At 36.8% G+C, this 11962-nt stretch overlaps 1 protein-coding gene across 1 annotated transcript in view; it reads right to left on the bottom strand.

The window, feature by feature from the left end:
* The window catches only part of LOC118738711 (protein I'm not dead yet), a 145118-nt gene extending 139567 nt beyond the window's left edge, over window positions 1-5551 (bottom strand). Inside the window, exon 1 of the mRNA XM_036469637.1 lies at window positions 5362-5551. The gene's annotated coding sequence lies outside the window, so the exon portion shown is untranslated. The remainder of the gene's footprint in view (window positions 1-5361) is intronic.
* Window positions 5552-11962: the final 6411 nt, after the last annotated feature.

Genomic DNA, 11962 nt, shown 5'->3' with positions numbered 1-11962 from the left:
TAAATATTAGACATGGACTCGACATGGATTAGATATATGAGCCACTTAACAGTAGTAAGGGTTTTATCTTTTGTTTTGAATTGTGTCGTTATTGCACAGGACCATCGATATGTACAAAGTATGTTATTTGTTTGTACATATGTACTATAAGAGTTTTGTATTAATAAACGTTTTTTTAAATAAACCAATTAATTTTTAAAAGTAAAAATTTTGATTTTCTACTTATTTGTTTTTTCCTGTACTGAGGAGTTTATAACGACATAAATGAGCAGTTTGATTATTAGTGCTGAGGAGTTTATAACGACAAAAATGAGTAGTTTGATTATACGTGCTGAGGAGTTTATAACGACAACAATGAGTAGTTTGTTTATTAGCACTGAGGACTTGCTAATGACAGCAATGAGTACTTTATTCATTAGCACTGATGCGTTTATAAAAACGAAAATAAGCAGTTTAGTAGTTTCTAGAGCAGAGCAGATATATTTTTCATTAATCAAAGTTTTCAATTAGTAAGAAGAGGTAAAATATTACACCGACAAGGGGAAAGTGCTCAGTTTTATCCCATCGCCTGAACAAAAATGAGTATTTTAATAAGCACTTTTGTAATTAGTGATAATGATAAAATGAGCACTTATTTGCTGCTCAGCTGTCTTGCAGGGTATGTATGTACATACGGTACACCATTCCGTTTATTCCTTAAACCACAAGGAATCTTGACTTGCGAGCACCATAACTATTCTTTTCACGTTTATTTTCCCAGAGTCTATCGTCTGCTGCGAAAGGTACGCAATATTAAAGCCAGCCTCCCGACTTAAGCTACTACGAACACAGATATGTACACGAATTTTCCATTTTTATTTAATTTTATATATGTATGTATACACGTGTATTTTATTTTATTTATGGTAGTTTAATAAGCAATTTAGAGAAAAATTATATTTTTATTTGAATTTATTATGAACACTGACGTAAGGCAAAACTCATTTTTGACTTAAATTGTTGAGTTCATGTAGCGAAATAATTTTGTGATGGAAAAAATGGCGTCGAATCCACAACCGCTGAGCTGAGCGGAACTACTCAACTGTGTGTTTCTAAAACATACACTCAACAGTTTAACAACAGCTACGTCTTAGAAACGCGCCGACTCTTACCTACATTTGTACATACATATGCATGAATGAATTTAGTTCACTTTATGTGCCGCTACTAACTATGTATAAATTGCCATTGAGCAAAAATGCATGAGTAATAGCTGATATACAATGCCGGCGAACGGCGAACTCACCACAGCGAAATGCAAAATTGTCAAAATTAGAACACCCGCAAGCATATGAAATTGAACACAGGCGAAGCGAAATGCGATGTTCGCTTGGCGGCGTTTCATGGCGATAGATTTATTTCTATCGCCCTGCTGGGCGATGACAGCTGTGCGTGCCAAAGGTGGCCGTATTTGTTTTTTGCTTTAAAAGTTTTAAAAGAAAACAACCTAAACACGATTTTTTTTTGTTGTTTGAAAAATATAGTTGTGGATTCGTTAAATCTGGCTTGAAACAAATTATTTATAATAATCTTTCCTTGTTTTACATTTATATTTGTTATCATTTCCTCATTTCTAAATATGGTTTAGTTTTTTCTAAATATGGTCACCCAAATTATAAAGGCGACCAAATGGGATCGGCTGTTTTCGCTACCGCTCTAATTCTGTTTAAGTAGGCGAAATAGCTGGGCGAACGGTGAACGACAGCATCGCCCAATTCGGCGAAGTTTGTCGTTCGCCGGTATTGTATTTCAAGCATAAAAAAGGCGAGTGTGGTACCAAGTTGCCACGTTTTTATCATTTTTCACATTTAATATTTTTTTTAGTGTTTAATTTTTTCTTTGGATATGAACGATTGCTCATTCTTTGTCGCTTTATGGCCTTACTCATAAAAAATAAAGTAGCTTTAAAAAAGGTTTATAAACTGAAAAATTTATTAAAACCTCACTTTGTAAAGCTCTTTAAGCCTACTTTACTTTTTATGAATAAAGCCATTATTCTGTATTCGAAAAATTAAATGTTTCAATATAGAAAACTATTTTCCATCAGTTTCCAGGGCAGTTAAAAAAATTTGTCTAATTTTCGTCCCGCAATTGATATCATAAATTTTGTGTGTTCTAGTTCAGCTTTCGTCACTCGAAAATTTTACCTCAAAGAGGTGTTTTATTTGATATAAAATTGACAGCAAGTTTCCTTTAAAAATATGCAGTTGGCTTTAAAGGGCATAGACTGAATATCTAAACTTCTTACGTACTTTGGTCATAGGTACATAGGTACAAAGCAGAAGCAAAACGACTATATTCTACTATGTATTAAGATCTTCTCCTAGTGTAGGCATATTATTTCAGTGTAGTACTGAATGACAATAAGCTTCTTCATTCAACCAAAATTTACAATCACGATGATTGCGAATGCTTCTGTTACATTCACATTTTATGCTGAATGGAACTCTACCATTCAATAACACTTTACATTTTTTTTTAAATAATTTAAGCCACTCAGGAATGAGGTTTCCCCCTAAACCCCTACCAGTGTTCGCCCCTGATTTTCACGAAAAGTTGATTTTCCCCTATAAAATACATGGAAACTTTGAACGCTTTGAAATAAAAAATAGGGTATCTTTTTTTTATAGAACAATCCTAGGGGGTAAGAGCATTAAAATTCTGACTTATTATTATTTTGGAGCAATCTATGCAAAGTTTAAAATGATTGGCCAAGCTTCTCCTCCGATTGGCGGTGTATGCCTTGTCACACAAACCATTCGACCACGGCTGACTTATGTTGTTCTGCCCTTTACTTATTTTTGTTGTTTGCGAGCCAACATGGCGCTCAACCGCTGCGGTCCGCGCTCGCCCGCCACCAAAAAAAAAACCTAAGACGCTGAGAACAAATATGCGCATCGCATTGAAGGCTAAAGGCTCGCTTATCAGTTATTGGCAAAATAACGTTCGATTTTATGTGAATACTGCAGAAGGGAATTTAACGCAGAACTACACTGTATGCAAAAATAGAGAGCGATTCGTTTAAAATACGTTCCATTTTATGCAAATGTATGCCTGTGTACATAATTGGAATGTTTCAGTAAAATAAAGCCAGAGAAAATACTACTCACAGATTTTATCTCCTTTTTTATGAAATAAATCAAGCGGGCGTTATTTCCTTTTCCTTTTGAAATAAAATAATGCCCATGGGCTTTATTTCTCTTTTTTTGGGAAATAAAGCCCATGGGCGATATTTCCGCGCGCCTTATTGCACTCCACCGTAAAACACCTATGCAACTTTTTTGTATGCAGAGACGATATGTTATTTCTTCACCTGAGGTTATTATATTAAGTAGCGCTAATATTTGCTTCGACTCTGAACGGAGCTTGTGGACTAAAAGATTTAGACCGCCATTAATTTTCGCAAAGTATGTTTTCTGTGCGTTTTTAAAATTGAATGCATTATTTTTCTTTTTACATGTATGCAGTGCACGTACTTCGAAAAATTTAAAAGTGGTAGATTTTACATTCAAAAATTGGTAGAAGTTGGTAGATTTTTTTTTAAGAAACAATATTAGATAGGTTTTACTCATATAGAATAAATAAATGCGAATTCAGGCAAGGTGGTGTTACCAGAGCAGCTGGATTTTCGCCTCGGTGATTCTTAATGTCAACTTGGTGTATTTGTTGTAATTATTAGTGTCATTATACATACAATTTGTTAGTGGCATTTTTATTTTTGAACTTCTGCTGTCACCTTATATGAATTCGGCTTGGAATTGTATTTGTTTTTATAAAACAAAAAATTTACTTATATGTGCTTAGAACTGAATAAAAAAAATAACAGCTTGTTTATCTCAAATACTTTTTAAATTGAAAAGGCTAACTTGCTACCAAATGCCGCAATCTCATTAAGAAATTTTGATACGAATTGGATTCGATCACGGATGCCTTGATTCTGGGCCTGTATTACATTAAAACAAACAATTACTCAGCGCTTCAAAATTGTTTGATTAAAATTAGTTTTGAAATGTTTGAAGTTTTCGGTTGGCAGTCTTCCATAAAAAAAAGTTTTGCAAACGAAAAATATTTCCATAAACAGCTGATAGGGATGCAATTTCACTTTTAAATTGGTTATGTGGTTACTACCCATATTTATTTTGGGTGTGTTCGAAGACAAAATAGATATACTCTGCGTTCATTTAAATCTCTCTGCTTTCTTTCCGGAAAATACTGGTAGATTTTTAGACTTTTTTGGTAAAAATGGTAGAAAATAAAATACAGCTAAAAAGTTGTCAGATCTACCAATAAAGTGCTAAAGTCCGTGCACTGCATATATGGTTCAAAATAACTCTTTACCCAAATCTCTATGCTTACTTTACAACCAATAGGGCGGCGGCTTTAAGCCAACCAGGGACGTGATTGAATAAAGAGATGTAACACAATGGGCCGTATGCATAAAAACTAAGCAACTGCTTTTTCTTAAAATGTCATACCTTGCACTTAAATTTATTTGAACAAATCGAGTAAAAGGTCTGAAATTTTAAGAAAAAGCATATGCATACGGCAAAATGACTAAAAGCAAATAAACAATAAAATCGTATTTAGCTAGAAATCCCATAATGGCCCGCGAAATCCCAAATTATGAGCGAAATCCCACGAGTCGGCAACACTGGCTGGCACTACCAATCTGACAGTCAGTTGGTAAAGCCTTGTTTGGTATACATTAGCGTGGGCTGAAAATCCGTTTTTTTTTTTGAATTTTGATTGGTATTGATTATGCTTTAAAAAATCTTTGTGAAATTTGGAACTTTTTGGTCAATATTCTAGGCTCGCCTAAGCCCATTAAAGTTTAATATGCTCAAAAAATAAATTAATTAAATGATATATTTTTTTAATAAAATTGCAATAATCTTCTAAAGTATTAGTCCTACATAATTTGGTATATTAATTTTTTGTAGAGAATCGAAGTTAGCTAAGAAAAAAATGTGTTTAGTACTTGAACTTTGATGGGCTTGGGCGAGCCTAGCATATTGACAAAAAAATTTCACACTTCACACAGATATTTTTTAGAGCACAAATTAACCATATTTTTGCTATTACCAATCAAAATTAAAAAAAAGCATATTTTCGGCCCACGCTAATATACATATGTACTTGCAATTGCTTCGACTGTGAGTAGAAATATAAATAAATATTAAAATAATACGTATAACGAATTTGACAAGGGATGACAGAAATTCGTTCCAAAACACATCATACACCCACCTTGTCGGAAACAACAATAACCAAAAAGGAAAAAACGTATGTATAACTAATTTTTTAAATATATATTTGACATACAATGAACCTCCAAATCTGCATTCAAAAGTCAATCCTTAAAAATGTGGTTTTACAGGCATCTAAAAAGCACCTCTGAAAGTATTACTAGTTTTTCGGCCCTCCTGTTTAACATAAAATATTCTTGCATTGACGACGATTCATATGTATGTATGTATGTTGAACTGTTGAATCAGTTCGATGTTCAGCTAAAAAGAGAAAAGTTAAGAATTTATTTACCAATGTGCAGCCGCGGGCCGATTTGTATTTGGCAACCCTATCCGAATTCCTCCGGGGCTTAGCGACTATCACGAGCTCAAATTCCCTCAACTATTCATTAAGGTAATTTTTATTGGGCAATTAACCGGCAACTGTTTCAATCACAAATCAATTAATTGCAATCAGTGATAAAGATATGAAAGTATGTATGTGTATATGTAAAAATATGTAGGTATGAATTAGGGATGTTAATTTTTTCGATTTTTACGCTCCCGGGATTTTCGGGATGTCGTTATCACAATCCCGGGATTCCGGGATTTAGATATTCATTACCTTGCAACAACTTAAATCGAATGCTTCTATATTGTTCGAGAAGCTCTCCTTCCATAAAATAAATAATAAATAAATGGGTTTGAAACCTACTTTTTTATTTAAAGAGGATTTATTTTAAAGGACTTTGTGATTTCAAAGATATGACTAATTCCAAAAATTCTTTAAGAAATTCAATCCAATGTAGAATAAAAATATGGGTACCAAATGAAAGAGGAATTTTTCGGATTCACAAGTAGGAAATTTTTTAAGCTGATAAAGTTAGAAGGACGGAATTCGGGGCTGCTATGGACTTATGTCCTTGACATATAATTTTTTCAAAAACAAAAATTTTAAAAGGACATTTTCAATACTTACCAGTCGCGCTAAAAATTGAATCTGTTTAAATTCTTCAGAATTTCCTCTTTAATTTGATACCCATCTCTTCTTTAAGAACGTTTTACTGAATTTTTTAAATCATTTTTGAATTATTGACGTCACAGTGAAAAACTAAAAACGCAATTTTACTATATTTGGCCCTTGGTTTCGCGAATATATTGATTTTTGTGTGTAATATTTACTATCGCACGGTGTTGTATGAATAATGAGCTAGACATTTATAAAAACTAATATTTATTAAAAAAAATATATAGTCAATAACGGTAAAGAAAAGAAGTTTCTATTATTGTCGTCAGTGCAAATTACAAATTCCGAAATCCCGTTATTATTGCCAAGAATCCCGGGATTTTTGGGATCTCAAAAAGGCCGGGATCCCGGGATTAACATTCCAAGTATGAATGTACATATGTATTTTCATAGGGTATTAATGTCTATAATTTTTTTATCGGGAGTTTATGGTATAATGGAATTTTAAAATGGGGATATGCTAGAATAAGTATTTTGTGTACATAATAAGAATAATAGCTTATACAATATATTAGTAATTGACCGAGCTTCTCCTCCGATTTGTGGAGTCCGCCTCGATGTTGTCAAACAAAGGGGAGGGACCCACAGCTGTACGCCAGTCCGAACGGCGATTGTATTTTTATGAGAAGTTGTTTTTCATGGCAGAAATACACTCGGAGGTTTGCCATTGCCTGCCGCAAAATTCCAAATATTCAGGAGAGGTAAAAGATTGTGGATGTTTCGCAAGCGGCGCAAGCAAAACAAAAACTGTCTTATTAGTATTTTTCCAGTTAAAGAGGATGCAATAAATATGGTCTGTGAACTTTTTTAAGGGAAAAAGTTAATTTTGAAAAATATTGAGTTGTGACTGTTTTTGATTTAGGGTGCGTTATGTACATATGGTACATTGGCTGCAAGAGTGTCATAATAACGATTTTTTTGAGTTAGGTATGCAGAAATGACCGCCGTACCTTCTGCTATGCTAAATTTCATGTCTATCTATTAACAATAGCCCATTAGAAGAAGATACGACTTAATTTTCATCATGGGAGCGTATGTAAACTTTAAGGCCATTTTTCTCTAGTTTTTTTTTTTTTTTTTAATTATGACACTCGTGCAGCAAACGTACGATATGAACATACAGAAAGTATCTTCAGCGGTACATTATTTTACAACTTATTTAGTAGGGTGATTGACTCGGTTAGATTTCTATATGTAGGTGGTTTTTTGAAATCTTGATTTTTCGAATATCGAACTAACCGTTTTGTTTATATAAGTTTTTACCTCTCAATAAACGTTTTGAGTTTTAGGGAAACCTCTAAATAGTTTTAAAATTATACCCAAGCTATTTAGAGATGAACAGTATATCGTATTTGAGTCTAATAACACTGGTCTACAAGGGTTTTGCGAATAAGACGGGACCTGGTGTTTCCGAACGGATTTTTCGTGCTGAACACGAATCTGGGGTCCAAAACTTCCCATCACGTCACGTTTTCGAGAAAAAAGGGGTTGAAACCCCTAAAAACAGCGTTTTTGGACATTTTCGAAAAATTGTAGAGCCGAACCCTAACGTGCTACAAACTTTGCATATGTCAGAAATTAAAGGTAAAATTGTGCCCTTTCGAATGAGCCTTATGCCAAGTTGATCGCATGTGCCCTTGGAGCAGGGGGTGTATTTGTGTCTAGGGGTGCAGGGAAAATTGATCGCAGAAAGAATTTCATCTTAAACGACCATATAAAACCATATAAAATTTTTAAAATCTAACTGCAGATTCGTAATCAGCGACTTTTAATATAGTTAAAACCTTGGCATTATTAATTTTCTATGATCGTTTAAGATTAAATTCTTTCTGTGATCAATTTTTCCTGCACCCCTAAACACAAATACACCCCCTGCTTTAAGGGTGCACGCGATCAATTCGGCATAGGGCTCATTCGAAAGGGCACGGTTTAGCCTTTAATTTCTGATATATGCAAAATTTGTACCACGTCAGGGTTCAGCTCTATAATTTTTCGAAAATGGCCAAAAACGCTGTTTTTAGGGGTTTCAACCCCTTTTTTCTCGAAAACGTGACGTGATGGGACATTTTTGACCCCGGATTCGTGTTCAGCACGAAAAATCCGTTCAGAAACACCAGGTCCCGTCTTATTCGCAGAAAAAAAGTTGAAATTTGTAGACCAGTGTAATAAATGTTTAGAGCTTAATGGCTTTCTACGTCTTTAGCCGAGCTTTTACTCCAATTCGAGGCCTGCTTCTTAAAGTGGGGACACAAATGGAGAGGAGGCAGAAGTACGCAGGGAAGTATGCCGTTCTCTACCGAGGGGCGGCCGCTATTTGAAACTCTTTTTTTGATGATGCTGGGCAGTGTTGCCAGGTCTTCTGCATGAGAAAACGTCCCTCTTGGTATGAAAAAACGTCATTTCCTACCCAAAAACGTCTTTTTCAAATGAATCTACAAAAAATTGTTCTTATTAAACTTTAATTGTATACAAAGGTACATATGTACGTAAGGTATATTAAAATGTCATTTCAACAGAGCAGATTTAGAATTCATTTTAAACTGGTTTGAGATCGTTAATATAAAAATGATTTTATACATACAGTTGTGATTTTGGCCGTTTTTCATTCGTTTATTTAATGTTTATTATTTTTTCATAAAAGCCAAGCTCATTTTATAACAAACAAAATATAAATCCACATTTCAAACTTTGTGCAAAAATTGCAAAAAATCTGCAAAGTTTCAGCTATATTTTAAACATTTTATTCATATTTTTTAAAACTTTTTTGAGTCTTGTATACATTTGGTTAGGGGGTCGGTTGTCGAAAATGCTAAATTACGTTCTGCTAAGAAGGAGCATAGCAATATTTCAGCCTTTTTCGCGTTCGTTACATTTTCTTACTTTTACTTTTTATGCTGCTACAGCTTTTTGATGCTTTTGCGAGCGTGCGTTTTGCAATAGATCAGCTCTTCCTGATTTGGCTTTTAATGGGCAATTGCAAACATTACAATAAGTCTCGTAACCCCAAGCGTTAACACAACCAGCCTTTGTCCAAGAATCAAAGAAAAAAAATGCGCGTACACTTGGTTTGCATCATATTTAAGTCATCTGTGTCCAAAGAATAAATATCTTTTGAAGCAGCTGCTGCTAAACACAAAGCTTGTAAAGATGTATCAAGGAAGTAATTCAAAACTAGTACTACTTACAAGATTTAGCAACAGAGAAAAATTACTGGGAAGTTAAAAAACGTCAATTTTTACACAAAAAACATCCAAACGTAAACAGGATACAAAAAACGTCCAAATGACGTTAAAAACGTCAACATGGCAACGCTGATGCTGTGACCAGAAATTGAACCATGGAAAAATATGGTATGCAAAAATACTATATTTCTTCGATTATAAATATATTTCATTAATTTGCAAAAAAAAAAATTTTATTAAAATGGATGACCTTTATACTGAAATAACAATACTAAAAGGGGGTCAAGGTTCTTGGTGCTGTCATCACACGTGATGCAGTACTCTGGATCAGGGGCTGTCGATGGCTCAAGACCGACCATATGTAGCGAAGAGTCACACCCTGCGAGAGATGCCCTGCTTTTACTGAATATGGCGGATCTAGAGAGAACAACTCGATAAAATCCGTAAGTAGCCCTACGCTAGTGTGTCTTTTTACGGTGTACTCCACTCACGTGGTGCCGTCTGGTTTTATTTAGTATTTCCGGGGTACCGGGGCTCTGTCTCGGATGACCTCTCTCTTCCCCTTAATCGTGAGATCCTATGGAAGAAACACAAATAAACGAAAAAAAAACAATAAAATCTCTGTGCCCTCTAACAATGGGCAACAGGCAAGCAGTCTCAGAGGTGCACGCGATGCCCAACGATATTGCTGAACAAATGGATCGCAGCGGGCGAACTGGGTGCAAACCCAAGCGGCCAAGGCGATCAACGCTCCCGGGACGCTGTAATGGACGAAATGGACTTTAATCCAAACGGCCTTCTCAGCAACCCGGTGGCCATGGATGTCGATATTACCAACATAGGCTCTGGTTCAGATGGCTACGACACCCAAATACCCACAGACGAGGAGGAGGCGCCCTTATCGTCACAGCAGGAGGAAGGTAGTACTCCTAAAAGAAAACTCTTTGGAGCAGGTAAAAATCGCTACAAGTTCTACCTCTCCGGAGGTGACAGCGAAAGAGACGTCAAATGGCTAGCCATGATTCCGACGGCAAAAGGAAAGACCGAACTGGCTTTGCTGGCTGGCACAAAACTTAAGAGGAACCGATCGGTGAACTCTGAATCTTCCCCTGTTGAGAACTCTCCCAAACGTCCAAAGGTCCAGCTGACAAAAGGGCCCATATGGGACCAAAGGAACCTAGTGCCAAGGCAACTTTTGCCGATGTCACAAAGGCGCCGACCTGTCAGGCGGACATTGGAAATGGGGTTAGGTTACTCATGAAAAGGGTACCAAACCCAGTGTCCATGTTTGGTACTTTCCGGAGCCATAAATCACTCCAGTGGACAGTATCCATGGCCTTGTAGAGTGTCAGGCGGCGGGTCGGAAGCTGGAGGGTGCTCAACAGGGTACAGAAAGGACCCACCACTGAGCTCATTCTAGCGGTTGATCCGCACTCAGCGGAGACAATTGACAGGCTGGGATACCTAGTGAATTACGGCTAGGGCAAGACGACTGAGTCGTCAGACCCGAAGGGTACCCAGCTTGCTAAAGCCAGTTCTTCCTCCAATGCACAAAGTGCTTGCATCGAAGAGGGACCTTGTGGCTCCAAGGACGCTCCCACGGCATTGCAAGAGTTACCTAAAGAGCAGTCAGGGGCAGCGGAGAACGAAAAGGCACCTGTCCAGGAGCCCATAGAGCGGCCCTACTGCTCAAAAGACACTCTTGGCACGGAAAAGAGGGTACCTTTCAGCCCTGAGAAATCAAAGGCCCATTTCGCGCAAAATCGCTTCCATCCTCCGTTAAATGCGAATCGGAGACATGGTCGAGGGGAGATTCCGATGGAGGAGAAGACTCTGATGGCCACCAATAGCGGGAAAACGATGGTCAATCGGGCTTCAAAGCCGAAACGATAAGCCTAGGCACATCAAGTGCCTGCAAGTGAACCTCCATCATGCAAAGGCGGCCTCTGATGGGTTATGCATGGGGTTCAAAATAGAACTCTTGGATGTCGCATTCATCCAAGAACCGTGGGTTTTCGCCGGACCTAAACGACTGTGATGGTAAGATAATTTACGACACCACACACTGCAGGCCCAGAGCGGCCATATTACTACGTAATGACTTTTGTTCCCATTTCAGAGTTGACAAAACAGGACTTAGCTGCTGTATGGACTAAAGTGCCCACTCAAATGGGAGAGCAAGAGGTCGTTCTCGCTTCAGCTTACCTCCAAGGCGACAGCTGCGAAATGCCAACAAGGGAAGTAATAGCCCTAGAGGAGTACTGCAGAAGGAGAAAGCTGAAATTTGTAATGAGCTGCAACGCCAACGCCCCTCACTGTGTATGGGGTAGCTCGGACACCAATTCTAGAGGTGAGTAATTTCTTGAATTTATCACTAAGAAAATTTTATTTATTAACCGGGGTAATGAGCCGACCTTTGTCAATGATATAAGAGGGGAGGTTCTAGATTTGACAATTTCCTCAACTTGCCTGTCGATCTTTATCTCAAA

This window comes from Rhagoletis pomonella, unplaced genomic scaffold, assembly GCF_013731165.1.
Source record: "Rhagoletis pomonella isolate Grant_MI unplaced genomic scaffold, Rhpom_1.0 Rhpom_scaffold_00005, whole genome shotgun sequence".
Classification (NCBI taxonomy): domain Eukaryota; kingdom Metazoa; phylum Arthropoda; class Insecta; order Diptera; family Tephritidae; genus Rhagoletis; species Rhagoletis pomonella.
Note: the sequence above shows the minus strand (reverse complement) of the source record. Positions and strands in the feature narration are given on the sequence as shown.